The sequence below is a fragment of the Ursus arctos genome, unplaced genomic scaffold (genome assembly GCF_023065955.2).
Source record: "Ursus arctos isolate Adak ecotype North America unplaced genomic scaffold, UrsArc2.0 scaffold_15, whole genome shotgun sequence".
NCBI classification, from domain to species: Eukaryota; Metazoa; Chordata; class Mammalia; order Carnivora; family Ursidae; genus Ursus; species Ursus arctos.
The window spans coordinates 23,050,094-23,071,171 of NW_026622819.1; the positions used below are offsets into that span (position 1 = coordinate 23,050,094).

The window sequence follows — 21,078 nt, forward strand, 5'->3', positions numbered from 1 at the left end:
ACCCTAAATTTCCTTTCAGTCTCTGTTACCCTTCTTCATACCATTTCTCTAAAGGTTTTTTTTGCAGATGTCTTCCCATCTTTACTTGCACTCATTCTTCAACACCTTTAATAATGACCCACCTGCACAACTGCAATGTTCTTGTTTTTGCTTTGTGACCCCAAATTTCTTTTCCACTAACAGAGTGATTTAAAAATTTTTAATCACACTATTGCTCCCCTGCAGTTGCCACACAATAGCTTCCCATTGGCTTTTTTTTTTTTTTAAGATTTATATATATATATATATATATATATACACATAGAGAGAGAGAGAGAGAGAGAGAGACAGAGAGAGAACAAGCATGCGTGGATGAGTGGGGGTAGGGGCAGCAGGAGAGAATCCCCAAACAGACTCCCTGCTGTGTGAGGAGCCCCACACGGGGCCCAAACCCATGACCCTTGAAATCAAGACCTAAAACCAAGAGTCTATTGCCCAACTGAGCCACCCAGTCGCCCCTCCCACTGGGCTATCAACAGACCTCAAGACTGTTTGTGATGGGGATCTGCGTTTTCCAACAATATCTCTCTCCCTCATGATCCCCAGATACACTGATATTTTTTTCCTTAAACATGCCAAATTTGTTCTAACAAGAGTGTTGCACTTACTGTTCCAAGACTTCTCTACAAAATCCTTAGTATCGTCCTCTTTCACCATTCAATTTCAATAATGTTTCCTGTAAAGGAACTTTCTTGATCACTCTGTTACTCTAAGGAACTACCCACCTGCAATTTCTATCATATCACCTGTTTAACTGTACTTATGTCATTTGCCACTGTCTGACATTATTGTGTTTATTTTTCCACTTTAATGTGTCTTCTCCTATGGAATAAGCTGCAAAGGGAGAGAAGGAAGCTCTCTTTATCGTTTGCAATTGTCCCCCAAGAGTTTAGAACAGAGCCGGACACCTTATAGATGCCAATCAGTGTTTGTTTGAAGAACCCATTGTTATGTGTAAATCAGGGTAAATATTACACAGTTACATTAGGAGCATGCCTGAAGAAATCTGGCTAAGTTAGAAACCTTTGGGGGATTTTTTTTGTCCAAGATAAAACAGTTGGAAAGAAGTGTTTTCTAATTTGTTAAGAAATTATAAGGGCTATGGGTGATTTCTCTCTAAAACCTAGAACACATAGTTTGCATACTTTGTAACATGAAATCTCACAGGAAATCAAAACAAACAAAATAACTCAAGAAAACAAGGCTATTATTCCTTGCCAAGTAATGTACCATTTGCTGTCACTTTGATGACACATGCCCAATTTTATTCACCTAACCCCCCCAAAAAAGTTCTATATGTTGTGAGATTAAGTATGTTTTTAGAAAAGACAGACTTGTTCTGAGATGAACAGTGGTGTAGATACACTGCCTTAGCTGCAGACATCTGTAGATTATTTTTTTAATGAATTTTCAAAAGTCATGGAGTAAATGATAAATTAAAGATAATTAAACCTTACAAAATAAGTGTGGATCTTTGAAGAAGTAATAAGTGTTTCATTAGGGACATCTCATGTAACCAGAAATGTCCCTTTGATGAAAGGAAGGAGGAACATTTAACTCTCAAGTTGATATGCTAATCAGTGTCAACCCTAACATTTTGGGGAAGTTAATGGAGATTGAATTCAGGAGGTTGAGATCAGCGGAGGAGTTAAAATGCCTGAAGTTAGCCATTTGGAATCACACTGAAAACAAACAAAAACAAACCTAATGGCTGTTAAATAGCTAGTTTCACAGGGAGAAGGAAGTATATTATCAAACAACAGCTTTTAACAGAGGATAATTTATAATAAAAAATGTCAGTTTGTTATTTCAATATTACTGAGTGAGATTAATGAACTATTAGTTATTAAATATATTTCCATTTTTAAGCACCCAGAGAAAACAATTTGAACTTTTGAATATGAGAGTTTTAAAAGTATTAACTGTAATGAAAAACAAATGATTTAGTATTCTGCTTTCCTTTGCCATCAACGTTGTAATAGAAAGTGAAAACATAATTATGGTATAGGAAGTGATGGAAATGATTCAGTGATCAATAGAGACAGGGTTAATTTAATATTGGGCTATCTATCATCCACGTTAACAAATCTGTATTGCAGACATCAGCTGACAAAAAATTGAGCATTTAACTGTTTCAGGATAAGAATATCCTTCTTTTGGTATTTCTTGCCTTGATTTAGTAACACTGACATTTGAATTTACCAGGAAAAAGAAAAGTTACAGCTGAGACTGTCCACCATATGGATCTCGTGTGTTGTATGTCATCCCCCACAGGGGAAGAGCTGTTATCTTCCAATATCGAGGATTACTATAGCAATGTTTGGTGGTCAGGCATTGAGGACAGACGATGTAAACATATGTATATAAGAATTTACCAGCTAATTCTTTTTAAATTCAAATATAAAAGTATTTTGTTTAATGTGCTTACGGAAGGGGAAGGGAGGTAATATTAAATGACCAGCCACAGTATTCCTATTGACTTGCAAGACACGTTAGGCATGTTATCTCATTCACTTTTCTTCATGACCCTGTGTATTATATTTTATCACCATTTCAGGGTTGATAAGGAGAAGTTCAAAAATCTACGTAATTTGTCAGAAGCCACTCTGCTGGTTAATGGCCCAGCTATGGTTTCTTTGCAGTTCTTCCTAAGTGGAAAGCACACAGCGCCGCTTTTCCACATAATCTGGTGGTCTCATACTGGGATTGGTGGAGGTAGAGGGAGGAACAAACAGTGAGCAGATACATGACTAAGTCATTGTTGAATGGAACCAGGTAGCAAGCCATCGCAAACACAAAACTCTTTCTCTTTAACACAAATAGTTCAGATGAGCTAGAGCCACTATATCATGTTTTAGAATGCTGACTGCACAAGAGACCCTGTACTTCAAAAGGCCTGTCTATAATTTCCCATGACACCTATTGTGAGGCAAAGAAGATGGTCTCCCACATAAGACACAACTTGTTTAAATCTTTTTGTTAAATCAGTTCTTCTCAAATGTCACTCTTCCAAGAATTTTGCAAGTAGTTTCCCATTTATCTTCATACCACTGGTAAGTATGAAGGCATACTGTTTTCTACCATTGTCTGGATGTGGCATCTAGTGCCTCAATCACAGGGTTTCATCATCTATACAATGACAGCAATACCATTCTCAGAGTGGTGGAGGGATGAGGGAGTGAACCTGTATAATGTGCCTCACATGTAGTATTTGCACATTAAACGGTATTTCCTTTCTTCCCCAACTACATAAAACACAGCAAATTTCACACCTCGGTCTTTTCAGGGACTACAAGGCTCTGAGAGTAATGCTCACCCACCTCCCCCCTGCACAGCCACTGGAGTTCCCTCTGACCTCTACAACACAGATGGAGTAGAATGTGCTGGTCGGACTATCCAAAGAGGTACTGGTCTGCATTTTGACAAAAACCAAGAACTTTTGTTCACCAAATAGTGCCACGAAGCTGCAATTAGCATCAGAAGCATTAAACTAGACAGCAGAACAGCAAACATAAATCACAGGCAGATTACTTAGGGCTTTTAACGCAGGCATTTATACCTCCCATTAACAAACCATGATGACAACGGCTTATACATATAGAGAGCAGCAAACACATCTATATAGACCCTATTAGTTTGATACCTTATTGATTTTTGCTGTTACACATATGGGTACTTGATGCATAATTTACTTCATTATTACTAAACACGTGCCGACTTACTTCAGATACCATTATTATGCAAATGATATGCCAAGACACTGAAGAAGCATTATAATATGTTTCTATTTCTCTTTGGATTCATTCTCTTTGGAGGATTTTCTAGTTATACCAGGTTTGATGATGGGAACCTGCTTTTTTATTTTTTTAAATATTTCATTTATTTGAGAGAGACAGCACAAGCAGGGAGGAGAGGGAGAAGTAGGCTCCCCACTGAGCAGGGAGCCTGATGTGGGGCTCAATCTGAGAACCCAGGGATCATGACCTGAGCCAAAGGCAGATGGTTAACTGATTGAGCTACCCGGGCACCCCAGGAAGCTACTTTTAAATAGATTTATGCCCAACAGAAAACTATGACTGGTTTGGTTACGTTGTGGTCAAACGAAAGAAAAGTCTGTTTTGATCTAAGGTTATAATTCAAAGTTAACTTATGAACCCATCCTATGGAGATTTGGTTGATTTTTTGTGCTAATGTATTGGCAAGTAGAAGAACTGTAGATATCAACTAACTGGTAGGTACTGTCAATGGTTGAGTTATTTTCAACAGTCAAATATCTAACTTTAAAGGATTTCATTATTTTGTAACTATGTTACAATAAAATATGTTAAAGTAAACATTTCTTATGATATTTATTTCCAATTCTGGATACATGTTACAAATGTATGCACAGGGAACACTTTATGGTCCTCATTGAAATTGTGCATTCTAATCATTTGTTTCTCCTACATGAGTATCTACCACACTGACACTTATTAAACCACCACTTCCACTCTTATTTAATACATTCCATTGTCCTGATGCCCTTTTGCTTCCCAAGTTTCTCCTTAGCTATTTGCACAGTGATTGCACTATCAATCATTCATTTTCTTCAAATTAGTTCTGCATTTTGTGACTTTTCCTATTTGTTACACTTGCAATGTGACCTCTTCTATCTGCTACAACTTTCTTTCAACCTAAGTGTGGATCCTAAAATGCATATGTATGCGTAAATACAACGTCCACATAGTTTATCTGACACTCTGTTTACAATCCTGTAAAAAAATGATGATTGAAGTATTATCTACTCAATGATTTTTAGGACATAACTTATAGAACTAACAAAGTCACTAGAGGGCTTTCTTCTCCAGAAACAATTCACATACACCCCTAGTCCCTTTATTCCTTTCATAAAGAAACTAATTCTTGGTAGTTAAGGGTGAATGGTAACACTTCATTCACACTAAAAAGGAAAAAAAAGAAAGAAAGAAAAGAAACAATGAAAGCTCATTTTGATGTAAAGCAATTTCTTAACCACGCACCTATTCATACAAAATACACCACAGACTAATATTACTCCAGTAGTTTACACTTCTAATTATAGTCTGTTCACAAGGAAATCAATTATCTAGAAAATTTAGCCAAATAAAAGCAGCCTGATAGGTTAACCAGACTTATTAGTGGTGAACGGAATTGGAAATCACGAGGGGTGGGAAGTAGAAGGTAGGTGAAAGGTTTAGTTTTTTCTAAGGGAGTCACTTAATTAAAGAAAAAGGATACTCAAGGCTGTGACCATTTATTCCAGGTGCTTTGTCTTTCAATAATGGGTAAGTACAAGATTGTGAAACTCATCTTGCTTATTGATTGCTGCACCTCAATTCCACCTGGCATGTGTAACTACAATCTGGTTGTAGGTTTCATGCAGAAAGAAAGCAACACAATCATTTTTAAGCATGAGGGCTGTCTTTGATTATTTCACTTCTCTCCCACCCTCAGTGCTATTTGTTACAGTTACAAACACATGAAGTATTCAATTACAGTTGACCCTTAAACAGTGCCTGGGGCTTAGGGTCACTGACCTCTGCGAAAAGCTACCTATAACTTTTCACTGCCCCAAAACTTAACTACTAAGAGCCTACTGTTGACCACAGGCCTTACCAATAACATAAACAGTCAATTAACATATTTTATATGTATGATACATTGTATTCTTATGATAAAGCTAGAAAAAAGCAAATGTTATTAAGAAAATTGTAAGAGAGTGTGTTAGCAGCAATGTACTGTAAAAAGTCAGCCTGTCAGTGAGTCCAGGGTCCTGTGGGCCTGTCATTGCTTCAACAGTGTTTGGCAGAACTGACCCAGGGATGGCCCTTCTTTCAGCCTCCAACCACTCTCTAACCTCCTTTCTGTTGCAAGCCTCCAAACCATTTTCTCGGCTGCCCTCTGCCTCCAGAGCAGCCAACAACCCCACCCCCTCCTTTTTTAAAAGCTTTGCTCCTTACTTCCAACCAACCATATGCTAACAGAATTTTGTCAGACTTATTCCGCCACCTTGGGGGCCGTAGTCAAGCACCTGGTCAACATGCACCTGGGGGCCTTTTACACCTACCTCTCTCTGGGCTTCTATTTCTGTCATGTAGCTCTGGAGCGCGGTGGGGGCACTTCTTCCTTGAGTTGGCAGAGGAGAAGTACAAGGGGGCCAAGCGTCTCTTAAAGATGCAAACCAGCACAGCAGCCGCTCCCTCCTCCAGAACATGCAGACTGTCCCAAGACGGGTGAGGGTAAAACCGGGGATGGCATGGAAGCTGCCGCCGTTCTAGAGGAGACTAAACCTTCAGCTCCGCATGCCCTGGGCTCTGCCGCGCGTAGACCTGCATCTCTGTGACTTCTTGGAGAACGACTTCCTAGCCGGGCGGGGGCGGGGCGGGGGCGGGGCGGGGCGGGGCGGGGCGGGGCGGGGCGGACTTATTAAGAACATGGCGACCACCTGACTCACCTCCACAAGCTGGGCTGGCCTCCAGCGTGGGCAGAGAGAGTGCATCTTAGAAGAGCTCACCGCCAAGCACGACTAGAAGCTTCCTAAGCCCAGGTGCTCGTTCTTGAGCGGCCCCTCTGTCATCCCTCTGGTATCAGAGCTTCTGCCTGAGCTTCTCCCTGAAGCCACTAGGCAGCTCTTTCACCCGCCCTGGAGCCCTCTCCCAAGCTGTGGGCCAAATGGAAACAATAAAGCTTTCTGCAGGGGAAAAAAACATTAGCCTGTAAGTGGACCTGCACGGTTCAAACCTCTGTTGTTCAAGGGTCAACTGTATTTGACAATTTGTTCAAAGAGCCACACGAACTTGAAGGAAAAAAAACACAAAACTACATTAAAGAAGAGAGGTGAACTGCAAAATAAATAAATAAAAATAAAGTCATAAATATTTATAAAGAATATGATTTAAAACATGTCAGGGTAAAACTTTGTGAATATTGGTGAAGCCAGTAGTAATGTGTTGTCCCACAAACACAATATGCAAATAGGCATAGGATACATAATTCAAAGTATTATTAATCTTTCATCAATTTTGTTAGCATCATTTATACACAATAAAATATACCCATATATAAAGTACAGTGCAGTGCCTTTGGGGAAAGTATATACCTGTATAACTCCCACCATAATTAAGACAGAATATTTCTTATATCCCAGAATAATGTTCTTGACTCTTCAGTCAATTTCCTCAATGCTGCTAACTTAAGGCAATCTTGGGTCTGATTTTTGTCACTATAGGTGATTTTGGGGTCTTCCTATAATTTCATATAAATGGAATCATACTTTGTTTTCTCTCTGGCTTCTTTTTCTCTCAGTAACATTTTGAGATATGTGCACATTATTGTGTGTATCAGTAGCTTGTTGATTTTTATTGCCGAGTAATATATCATTGCATTTATGGGGTACAATTTATTTGTTAATTCGCTGTTGATGGACACTAGATTCATTTGAATTCAAGGCTATTATGAGAAATAAGCTGCAATAAACATTCATGAACATATGTTTTCATTTCCTTTAGATAAATAATTAAGAATTGAATTGGTGGACCATATGATATCTGCATGTTATACTAAAATGCCCAACTTTTCTAAAGTGGTGGACAAATTCACATTTTACAAGCAAAGCATGAGTCTATCTGTTCTTCAAAATTCACTCTACCACTTGGTTTTATGAATTTATTTTACATCAGCTATGATAGTAGTTCTGAAGTGGTATCTCGCTGTGGCTTTAATAAACATTTTCCCAATGACTAATAAGGTTGACAGCTTTCTTTATGTGCTTATTAATTGTTCACAACGTTTATATTTATAATATATGAATTTCTCCTAGTCTTTTCATTACCTTCCCATTTTTCTTAATTTTGGGGTTTTGTTTGTTTTGTTTTTGAGAGGGAGGGAGAGAGAGAGAGTGATGGGGTTGAGGGGCAGAGGGACAGGGAGATAAAGAATCCCAAGTAGGCTCCATGCCAAGCGTGGAGCCCGATGTGGGGCTTGATCTCACAACCCTGAGACAAAATCAACACTCAGACACTTAACCACCTGAGCCACCCGGGTGCCCCTCATTTTCTTAATTTTTATATGGTCCATTTAACAAATTTTCTTATTTTACAATTTGTGCTTCCTGGTCCTACCTAAGAAGTCATAGCCAATCCCAAGGTCACAAACATTTCTTCTTATGCATTTTTCAGAAGAAACTTTAAGGATTTAGGTTTTTAAGTTTAGCTTTATGTTCTATTTCAAAGTAATTTTTTTTTTGCTGTGATAAAGGTGAAGGTTATCAAATTATCCAGCATGATCTGTATGTCATGCCAATACTACATTGTCTTAATTCTTGTAGCTTTATAGTATATCTTGAAATAAAGCACTCTATGTTCCCCAACTTTGCTGTTCACTTTAAAAGTTATTTTGGCTGAAAAAAGAAAAACAAAACTGGAGGTATCACAATTCCAGATTTCAACGTATATTACAAAGCAGTAATAATTAAAATAGTATGGTACTAGCATAAAAATAGACACACAGATCAATAGAACAGAAAACCCAGAAACAAACCCACAATTAAATGGTCAATTAATCTTAGACAAAGAAGGAATGACTATACAATGGGGAAAAGACCATCTCTTCAATAAATGGTATTGGGAAAACTGGATAGTCACATGCAAAAGGATGAAACTGGACCACTTTCTTTCACCATACACAAAAATAAACTCAAAATGGATTGAAGACTTAAATGTGAGACCTAAAACCATAAAAACCCTTGAAGAGAGCACAGGAAGCGATCTCTCTGACAGTAGCATAGAGCACAGGAAGCAATCTCTCTGACAGTAGCCATAGCAAAATTTTTCTAGGTATGTTTCCTGAGGCAAGGGAAATAAAAGCAAAAATAAATTATTAGGACTACATCAAAATTAAAAAGTTTCTGCACAGTGAAGGAAACAACCAACAAAACTAAAGGCAACCTACTGAACGGGGGAAGATATTTGCAAATGACATATTGGATAAAAGTTTACTATTCAAAGTATATAAAAAAATGGTACAACTCAATACCCAAAAACCAAATAATCCAACTGAAAAATGGGCAGAAGGCATGAACAAACTTTTCTCCAAAGAAGCCATCCAGGTGGGCAACAGACACATGAAAAGATGCTCAACATCACTCATCATCAGGGAAATGCAAATCAAAACTACAATGACCAATGTCAAAGAGGTTGCAACCTGTTCGTAGCAGCAATGTCCACTATAGCTAAATTGTGGAAGGAGCCGAGATGCCCTTCAACAGATGACTGGATTAAGAAGATGTGGTCCATATATACAATGGAATATTACTCAGCCATCAGAAAGAACAATTACCTAACATTTGCAGCAACATGGACGGGACTGGAGGAGATTATGCTAAGTGAAATAAGTCAAGCAGAGAAAGACAATTATCATATGGTTTCACTCATTTTAGGAACATAAGAAATAGCAGGAAGATCAGTAGGAGAAGGAAGGGAAGAATGAAGGGGGGGGTAAACAGAAGGAGGAATGACCCATGAGAGACTATGGACTCTGGGAAACAAACTGAGGGCTTCAGAGGGGAGGGGGATGGGGGATTGGGATATGCCGGTGATGGGTATTAAGGAGGGCACATATTGCATGGAGCACTGGGTGTTATACACAAATAATGAATCATGGAACACTACATCAAAAACTAAGGATATACTGTGGTGACTAACATAACATAATAAAAAATTATTAAAAAAAAAAAAAAAAAAAAACTACAACGAGGTATCACCTCACACCAGTCAGAATGGCTGAAATCAACACCAGAAACAAGTGTTGAAGATGATGTGGTGAGAAAGGAACCCTTGTGCACTGTTGGTGGGAATGGAAACTGGAGCAGGCACTGTGTTAAACAATATGCAGGTTCCTCAAAATTTAAAAATAGAAATACCCTACAATCCAGGAATTGTACTATTGGGTATTTATTCCAAAATACAAAAACACTAACTCAAAGGGATACATGCACCCTTATATTTGTTGAAGCACTATTTACCATAGTTAAACTATGGAATCAGCCCAAGTGTCCATCAATTGATGAGTGGATAAAGAAGATGTGGTATTTATACACAGTGGAACAGTATTCAGCCATTAAAAAGAATAAAGTCTTGTCATTTCCAACAACATGGATGGAGCTAGAGTTTTATGCTAAGCAAAACAAGTCAGCCAGAGAAAGACAAATACCATATGATCTCACTCATATATGTAATTTAAGAAACAAAACAAACAAGCAAAAGAGAATCAAAAACAAAAACAGACAAACCAAGAAACAAACTGATGGTTCCCAGAGGTGAGGTGGGTAAGGGGATGGGTGAAATAGGGGACGGGGATGAAAGAGTGCACTTCTCATGATGAAAAATAAATAAAATTATTAAAAAATTTATTTTGGCTATTTTAGGTTTTGCCTTTTTCCAAATAAATTTTACAATCAACTTGATGTTACCGAACACATTCTGTTAGAATTTTAATTGAAATTATATTGAATCTATATATCATTTTTGAGATAATGAACATTGGATCAATATTGTGTCTTCCCAATCACATACATACTGAAGATATTGTTTAATCTCTATCAGCAATATTTTATACTTGCACTGTACCAGTCGTGCACAAATTTTATTAAACATATTCTTAGGTTTTTCATCTCTTCTGATGATATTGTAAATGATATACTGTATTTCATTATTTAGTTAAAAAAAATATATACACATATAATTTACTTTTGCTTTTTGACCTTGCTAAATTTACTTATGAGTTTTAGTGACTTTGTATATATTTCTTCAGATTTTCTCTGTACACAATCATGTCATCTGCAAATAGACTGTCGTGCATTACCTTTTCAATTTGTATGCATGCTTTTTCTTTTCCTTTTTCTTATTTTTTTGCCATATTGCACTGGCTAAGACTTCTACTTTAATGTTAAATGGAAATAATCAGAGCAGATATTCTTGTTTTATTCTCAATCTTATAGAGAAAGAATTCAAACCTTTACCATTAATTTGATGGTAGCTGTAAGTTTTTTATAGATAATCTTTATCAATTTGAGAAGGTCCCCTCTCTTCTTAATTTATTGAGAAGTTTTATCTTAATGGTTTAATTTTTAAATGCTTTCTGTGAATCTAATAAGTTGTTCATTTTTTCCCTCCTTTATTCATTTATATAGCAACTTGCATTAATTAATTTCTGAATGTTAAACCAATCTTATATTCCTGGAAAGAACACCAATTGGTCATGGTACATTCCCTTTCTTATATATTGCTGGATTCCATTTGCTAATATTTTGTTAAGGACTTTTATATCTATCATCATAAAGGATGCTTTTCTGTATTTTTATTTTATCATAATGATTTTGATTAGTTTTGCTCTCAGAGTAATGTTGGCCTAATAAAGTGACCTGGAAAGTTTTCCTTCTTTTTTGGTCTATTTTTAGAAAAGATTTACATGAGTGTTATCATTTCTTCCTTAAGAATTTGATAGAATCACATAGTCAAATCATGTAGACCTGGGGTGTGTGCATGTGTGTATGTGTGTGTGTGTGTGTGTGTGTGTGTATCAGGTTTATAATTAGGAATTCAATTTTTTTAGTATAAAGAGGGCTAAGCTAATTTTCTCTATTTGAGTCAGGTTGGGTAATATATATGTTTAAGTAAATGTGTTAATTTCATCTCAGTTTTCAATTCATTGATCTAATTTTATTCACATTACTTTCTCACTATGTTTTTAATATCTATATGATTTTTAGTTATATCCCTTCTTTCACATCTGATATTGGTAACATGTATTCTTTTTTTCTTGATCTCTTTTGCTAGAATTCTATCAATTCTATTGAATTTTTCAAGCAAATAACAAATTCATGTTTTTTTTTTCCTGTTAGCATCAGTTCTTTGACTTGTTATCTTATATTTTCTTCATTGATTTCTTTTTTTAAGATTTTATTTATTTATTTGCTGGGGAGTTGGGGAGAGAGCACAAGCAAGGGGATCAGCAAAGGGAGAGGGAGAAGCAGGCTGCTGCTGAGCAGGGAGCCCAACTTGGGACTCAATCCCAGGACCCTGGAATCATGACCTGAGCCAAAGGCAGATGCTTAACTGACTGAGCCACCCAGGCACCTGTATTCATTGATATCTATCTATCTATCTATCTATCTATCTATCTATCATCTATCTATCTATCTATAAATATAGATATATATATATCTATATTTGTAAATATATATATAAATATTATATATTTATAAATATAAATATATATCTATATAAATATAGATATATAAATATATATTTATATAAATATAGATATATATATATTTATATATATATAATTGCTATTTTCTTTTTTCTGCTTATATGGGATATAATTTACTTTAGATATTTAATTTAGACCTTTATTATTTTCAAAAATAAGCATTTAAGGCTGTTCATTTCACTCTAAGCCTTGCTTTATTAACTCCTTCCCACTAGTGTAGATACGTTGTGATTTATTCTTCATTCAGTTAGAAATATTTGAATATTTGAATTTGTCTCTCATATTTAATAAAACATGTTTTATGATCTGGTATGCAGTTAATAATGGGAATCTACCATTTGTACTTAAGATGAATGTGCTTTCTGCCTTTCTTAAGTATCACGTTCTAGAAAAAAGCAGTTAGGTCAAGTGTGATTGTGTTGTTCAGATCTTCTAATTCCTTATTGATTTTCTCTCAAAATTAATTTTCAATTACTGAAAGAAGAGTATTAAAATCTGCATTTATAATTGTGGATTTGTCTATTTTTCTTCACCGTTTTGTCAAATTTTGTTTCATTTATTTAAGTGATTCACATTTATGTGCAAACTCATTGTACTTTAAGAATATAATTTTGACAAATAAAAGAATTAAAGTTATGCAGAAGAAAACACTGAGTGGTTGTGTAATTTGTTAGAGTCAAATGCTAAGTGCTACCATCCCTCTCCCTTACTCTGTTAGGATTAGGCTTGATTATATATTGGAAGAAAACACACAATATTAGTGTGGCTAAAACAAAATATGACCTTATCTCAAAAAATAAATTTAAGGTTGGGTATCTTGGACATTATAGAAACTTGCTACTATCTTTAGGGTTCCAGCTCCTACTTTCCTGTTCTAAAACCCTCAATTAGACCTCTTGCTTCAGAATGGTTGCTAAAGCAATAGCTATCACCACAGACTTCTAGGCAGCCGAGTGGAAGAATAATGTCCTAATATAAAGATTTCCAGAAAGCCCTTCACGTAAATTGTTCTGGTATCTCGTTGTTGAGACATTAACACATGGTCACACTAGCCTGTAACAGATGCTGGGAAATGTGGTCTTTTAGTCTGGGTAATTGTGCCTGATAAAAATTTGGACTTCGGTGACTATGGAAGGGGGATGATGGTAATTGATAAGTGTCCAATAATGATTGCTACAATTCCGTGTCAATTTATTTTTTTCACTTTATTATATATATTGTTTCTCCTTCCATATTAGATTATATGCTCCCTTGAATAGAAACAATATATATAATAAATGAGCATACCATGGCATAGGCCAGAAACATTAACAGAACTTATAAATATAACACTAATAAAATCTGGAGAAATCCAGAGAAGCTGACTGAAGTGGACATAGTTTCAGATGGGTGTTAAAAATGGATTAAAATTCAAGAATTTATTCATTCAGTATTATTAAACCATAGTTCAGGAACAGGGTGAAATCAAATCCAGATGAGACCACTGACCAGTTTTTATAAAGAAATAGCATTTCTATCACAAGAAATGAGTAGATTTTTAAAATGTTTTATTTATTTTATGGTTATAACATGGGTACACTAAATTTCATTCTATAATAAACCTGGGTACATTTTTTAATTAAAAAGAGATAATAGTTATATCTGTGGCCCTGTTTTTAAATGTTACCGCTATTTAGGAAATTACAAATAAAGGAAAATCATTTCTATGATAACACTTTTCAAAATTTAGTTAGGTGTCTGTAGGTACCTACTATGAAATTCAATCTAAAAGAAACAGGACTGCAAGTTTCCAGCACACCGTTTTAATGGCTCTGCTCTATGAGTCTGTGTGTGTCTATGCATGAAGGCATGCCTCTAATTCCCTGTTTGATGGAGAGCTTACAGCAGTTGTTTCAATAAAGCACTAAAGTATCAGAATATAATAAATCCAAAAATAAAAGACAAATCCTGTGCATTCCACCTGCTTCTTTAAATCCTGTATCCTGTTCCTTTCAGGGTATTTTGTCTTTCATCTCAGAAGCCCACAGAGCAATGTCACTGGCAGTTAAAGCATGCTGACACACTTGACATCCAATTTAGTTAATGCTAGGTCAGGCTGGAGATGCAGAGGCACTGCTATGTATGCAGCAGAGAAGGCCATATGCAACTACTGAGGAATACCCTCTAATTCCCAGGATACTTGTTAAACAATTCTCATGTCAGAATACCAGCAAGAGAGCTCGAACAATCAGTGGCACAATCACACACGCACGTTAACAGATTGTTTTGAGAGTTAATGTGTTAAAATATATTGCCTTTATCCGTTCTCTCTCTGAAATGGATTCTTTCCATAGCTCCTACAGTCGGTTTAAGACTCCAAAAGACGACGATGAGTTCCTTTACTCAGTGTTATTGGGATAATCATTACAGTCATTATTTTTTAACACAGTACAGTATTTATTTAAGCTTTGTCTGTAGCACGGTTTAATTTATCTGATGTCTGTCAACTTTCACAAGAACTGGCAAAATGCATTTAGTTGTTGCATTAGCAAATCTAAACACACAATGGGGCATGCTGCCAATGTAAATTAATTAGACAACACAGCCCAAATATTCATATTTGCACATGCTGATAAAAACTGGTGACTTCTTTGTTGTTTGTTGTTCTTTTTTTTTTCTTGTTTTTTTACAAGTTATACCTTATGTATATACATTTCAACTTTTCGGTGAAGTCCTCTATGTAGTTCAATACCTTATAATTACTATTAAATTCATAAAAAAATTAGTTCATGTTAAAATCTTTGCATTCTTGAATATCAGGAAAGTTATAAATCCCTGAAAAATGACTTGTTTCAAACCATGGATACATCCTTAGTATTTATGAACTTAAAAGGTTACTTTAAAATTTGAGTTCCATCCACATATCAGGCACTCTATTAGGTGACGGGACTAGAACAAAAAATACCTGAACCAACTGATATTCCTGAGAGTTACTGAGATTTGGAGGCATATTCTATCCTTCAAGGTGGCTTGATGTTTACAAATGGAATGGGAGGTATATTTCACTCAAAGGTAGGTGACAATAACATCCAAAACACTAAAAAGGGAAAATGTTTAAAATTTGTCTTTTAATAAACTTTAATTTTAGAACAATTCTAAATTGACGAAAATCGCAAAGATGTGGAATAGAAAGTTTCCTATAGCATTTAATGCCTTTCATTGGTATGGTACATATTGTACAGTTAGTAAACTAATACTGATACATCATTATTAACTAAAGCCCATACTTCAGGCACATTTACCCAGTTTTTATCTAATGTCCTTTTTCTGCTTCACGATCCCACCGAGAATACCACATCACATTCTGTTGCCATGTCTTTTTAGGGTCTTCTCGGCTCCAACAGTCTCATACCTTTCCTCCTCCTCCTCCTCCTTCTTCTTCTTTCTTCTTCTTCTTCTTCTTCTTCTTCTTCTTCTTCTTCTTCCTCTTCCTCTTCCTCTTCCTCTTCCTCTTCCTCTTCCTCTTCCTCTTCCTCCTCTTCTTCCTCCTCTTCTTCTTCTTCTTCTTCTTCTTCTTCTTCTTCTTCTTTTTTGATAACGTTGGTATTTGGGGACAATATTATTCAGGTAGAATGTACTTCAATTGGGATTTGTCTGATTTTTTTGTTGTTGTTGTTTATGATCAGATTGAATAGGCTATCCATATTCTCTGGCTCTCAGTTGGATTTGGCCAATAAAGAATCAAGTAGACAATCATGGGGGATGAGGCTGTTTTATATTTCCACAGCTCTCCCCAGGTGTGCACCTCAGGCTGACTGTATCCCTTGGACACAGTGCACAACTCCATTGAAGGTGTCCTATCTACAGTTCTCAGGTAGCCATTCCTCTCTCTGTCACTTCTGGAACTAAAAGGAATTGCATCTTTACTCTTAAGTTCCTAGATTATTTTATTACCCCTCATGATCTCCCTAATCCTCATACACATCTTTGTAAATAGTCCTTCTAATAAACACTCCTCAAATCATCCTAATGAAGTTACGGCATCTTTTTCCACTGGAACCCTGATTGGTACATTATTGAATCAAATTTAGCTTCTCTTGATGTTGAGGCAGAACTGACTGCTTTAAATATGTATCTTTCTTCTACTATAATACCTTATAGGAGAAATTGTTTGTTGATGGGTACTGCTATTCTTTAGCACTTCCATTTCTTTGAAATCTTCCTTAATGTGGCAAAGATTTGTTATTTATTTTTCTATTTATTTTCCCTTTACAACTGACTACAATTCCAAGTAACTCCATTTTATTGCATTACTCATATCCTTTATGGGTAGCTAAATGCTTGCTTACCAGGAGAGAATTAACCGCTGCTATGGCTATAGGGACAGGCTGGTAGTTTGTTAACTCTCCCTTTGGGTCCCTGAGCTGTACCCTGTTTCCATCAAAAACCTATAGGCTCTGTCAGTTCCAGCTGAGACAACCTTCCAGGCATCCTTCCCAAGCCACTGGACATATGACTGAAGACACTGTGTACCTGGCAATTGAGCCCATCTGCCAAGTGAACACTACCACATTTTCTCATGTGATGTCACATGGCGCAGAAGACTTAACCACACAAGCTCTACCTAAATGCCTGACGTAGAAAAAACACGAAATATAATTTTTAAACTTGTTATTTAGAGCACTTAGGTCTGGATAGTTTGCTATGCAGAAATAGAGACCCCAAGAAGAATCTAATACTTGGAAGAGGGATTTTCCCCAAATATCCTCACCATATGCCATTGCTTTTGGGATGAAGCAGAGGGCAGAAGCTACAAGAGACTTAAAGGGACTGTTAGCAAAAGCTGGAAACCCTTCCACAAGACTTGTCAAGGGCTTTTAAAGACAATAAGGAAAATATTGTTGTAACTTGGAGAAAAGCTGATGTCTATTACAGGATGAAAGGTTTGGTGATACTGCACTTGGGGAAAACTAGCACAATGGATAGACGTTCATTATACCATGTGTTCAAGAAAGCTTTTAACAGTGCATGTCTGATACAGTAGGAGGCACACAAAAATCTATAACATTATTTTATTTGTGGTGTTTTATTATAAGTATTTAATTTAAAAAAATACACATTTGTGAAATTTAAATTTTTTTTTTTTAAATTGAGAATGTGCATCACAACAGTATTCTATTAGTCCAACAAGAAAGTTTCATGGTTTATAGTTGATTTGTGTAATATTAAGCCTCTATGATTTGAAATACCACTTTTACTATATGGTAATCTTCAACTCCTCCTATTAAATTATTTTCTAGTTAAGCACTTCACTGTGTTACTTGGATGTCCAAATCTGTAAGCACAATTATCAAAGATTTTAATTACACATTAAATCTAAACATTGTGTTCCTATATTGCTTGTACACATTTCTGGAGCTAGTGATTATGGTTGTTAATTGTAATATAACTGTGGATTCTGGGTTGTAAGAATCACTGAAGATTTTTGTACTCTGGTTTAAAGTGTGTTTGTAGGCCAGCATCCCAGATGTGAGAAAAATAAAGTGCTTAAAATTGCATTAGCTCTTCTAATAGTGAGACAGTGTCTAAATCGATCTTAAAAATGTTCAATTTAGCTGAAGTCTTCTTTGTCAAGTAATCAATGTGTTTACTGAATGATAAAAGTGGTGTCAAGATGCTAGTGAGACTCAAAGTTATTTGGAAGATATAATGTGGGCCAGGGAAAATTCACCAACGTGAACTTTACCATCATTAGTCAGAACTGATGATATGCAAGAGAAAAATGGAACATCTGTTTGCATTTTTCCAAAGTATAAGAGTGAGGTAAGTAGTTGACCTCCCGAATAAACACTGAAAAAAAAATTGGGTAAAAATGGGCATGAACAACAGATGGTGTCCCCTCCGTTGATGGCTTTGATTCTGATTTGAGAGAATTTATAAATATTTTAGGAACTGAATTAAAATACAGAAATCACTAAGAAATAACTGGTAGGTAATTATTGACACTTAAACGTGATTTGTTCTAGTCTTTGTCTCCTGCATTTCATTCACAACCTTGTACACACAGGAAAATGTATAAGGCATGGCTTAACTCTGAGCTATTGTTCAGCAAAAGTAGATAACGGATGCTTCCCCCCCTCCCCATTTTGTTATAGTGATCACATTAATCGTTATTTAAATTGTGAAAAATAGACAGGCAATGAAAAGAAGGAAGCCTTGAAGAAATGTCCTTGATGCTGAACAAGGCTCATACAAATGGCAACCTATTGAGTGCAGAATAAATGAGGTAATTACCATTCAGTTTTACAGATGGGAAAGCTGAGTCACCAGGAGGTTAAGCGACTTGCCCAAGGTCAGAGAAGAAGCTACTAGCATTATTACATAGTTCCTCTTATTCTCTTTTATTTCTTCTGTTTCATCTAGTACAGTGAGACACATTCAAACATATTCTCCACATACAAAGCAAGTTCATTCTTTAAATTTCACACTGACACAAAAACAATGAAAACAAGTTTTGGTCTTTGTTTTGTTTTGCTTTGCTTTTTCTCCACATAAATATATTTTACTCTTTATTTCTTTTGTCCTTGTCACTGCAAAAATTGGTTTGTTCCCTTAATGTCACTAAGACAGCAGAGATCAACTAGAATACAGCAGAGTTTTCCACATCAGTGTTTTGGAAAGTGAAAGTATGTTCATGGAAACCCCAATGTAAACAAAACTCTCTTTCTCTTTTGATGACTCATTTAAATAGAAATCACTTTGCAATATATGAATTACAGAAAAGCCAATAAACTAAAATAAAAATAATTTTGATACTATATTACATAAATCTACTATAATATATATTTTTCTAAGTGGTGAGTATTCTGATTTATAAATTAGATTAACATAAATACTAATTTAGTATGGCAAACACGGGGTAAATAATACTTGGACGCTACTTAATTTCTTATGGACTCTAAAACTGCCTGCGTGTTTTAACCTGATGTAAATTATGGTTTTACATAATGTTGTATTTATGGGGACCAATCTATTTTGTCATATATAAGTTCACTTCATGGATAAGGATGAAATTATCGCCTTTAAATAGAAGCTGATTCCATCTTTCTATCTCTATAGCTCCTTACATAGATATTTTCCTCTCTCACGATTGTTACCCTAAAACATGTTAAAATTTACCTTCTTCTAACATTCTCCATTACTAGATAACTGTAAATAATTTAAGTTCTATTCTGTGAATGTTACAAAATATGTTCATAGGTATTAAATTTATACACACACACACACACACATCCAATTTGTCACTCTCGTTTCTCTCAGATACTTTCATCTCTATGGCATGTCAACACACACATAGAGGGTCTAGTCATGTATGTCAAAGGCATACAATATTTCATAATAACAGTAAAGTCTGTATTATAAAGAATCAAAAAAGAATCAGATTTATAGCCAAGCAAGATAAAATTCCACAAACAACATACTGGCTTAATGTAAAACCCTGGTCAGAAGCCAGGACTCTAAGTGTAGGTAGGAATTGCCCTGAGACGGTAATTTGTAACTGAAATTAACGTTTTCAGTTCTTTATCTTAAAAACAAAAGCCGTTTCTCCCCCATTTCTTGAAATACATTCTCTCTTCCCCTAGCCGCATTTTCTGGTTTGCTTTCTATGCCTGTATCAATTCCCATTTAGTTATTGTTTTGTTTTGTTTTAGTTTTTGTTGCCATTGTTGGTTGTTTTCCCATTTGCTTCTTTTCTGATTAGGGGCCCTTAAATATCAGGTTCTGTCTTTTACTTTCTTTCTTGCTTCTCGATACAATTTCCATGAACAAGACTATCAAGGATCTTCTGATATTCCTACATCTATACCTCCAGCCAAATTTGGTTGCGTAACACTTCTTGAACACTTTACAGGTGCCTCAAACTCAAAATCTCAGTAACAACTTATTCCCTGTGAACCAAAATATTTTACTTTTCCGTGAAATTTATCTGAGACAATGGGATTTGTCATACCCAAACTAGTCAGCTTTCCCTAGATTTTGCTACATAAAAAACAACCTCAAATTTATTTGTTCACTTACCCAAACAAAAAACCTGGCTGTTATTACTGACACCTTCCTCTCATATATACCTCATTCTGAAAATAAATGAAAGTGTTAAAAAAAAAAAAAAAGAAAAGATGACCAAAGCAGAAAAGTATTTTTAGAAAAGATGGCTTTTTAGATGTGCATAAAAGTGAGATGAATTGGGAATGAAGTTATGGTAGAGAGGGCCTTTTTCATTTTCTTCAAGATATTTCAATCAGGTAATTTATAGAATTACAGTATTTTCAGTACAAACAAGTATTAAGTAATATTTTCATAAAGTATAAAACTCTTGGGCCCCCAGGTAGCTCAGTTGGTTAAGTGGCTGACTTCAGCACAGGTCATGCTCTCCTGGTCTTGGGATCCAGCCCTGCCTAGGGGCTTCCCCACCGAGCAGGGAGTCGGCTTGTATCCCTCTCCCTCTACCCCTCCCCCTGCTCATGTGCTCGCGTGCGCAGTGTGCTCTCTCTCTCTCAAATAAATAAATCTTTTTTAAAAAATAAAGTACAAAATTCTTCAATACAGATAAACACTGATATTAATATATTTAGAAACTTCAGTTTTATTGAGAAAGTAAGACTTTATAATTAGCTCTTTCACTAAATCTGTTAGTCATCAGTAAAAGTGACATTGAGAAAAAGGGGAAAGGTAGAAAGGAGATAGGAATGGATGAATGGTTAGACAAATATG

The 21,078-nt window shown here is 35.7% G+C and overlaps 1 long non-coding RNA gene across 1 annotated transcript in view; it reads right to left on the reverse strand.

Annotated features, from left to right (window-relative positions):
• LOC123001449 (uncharacterized) overlaps positions 1 to 6,421 on the reverse strand; it is an 84,648-nt gene extending 78,227 nt beyond the window's left edge. Inside the window, exon 1 of the long non-coding RNA XR_006410356.3 lies at positions 6,125 to 6,421. This is a non-coding gene — a long non-coding RNA (uncharacterized LOC123001449). The remainder of the gene's footprint in view (positions 1 to 6,124) is intronic.
• Between the last annotated feature and the right edge of the window lie 14,657 nt (positions 6,422 to 21,078).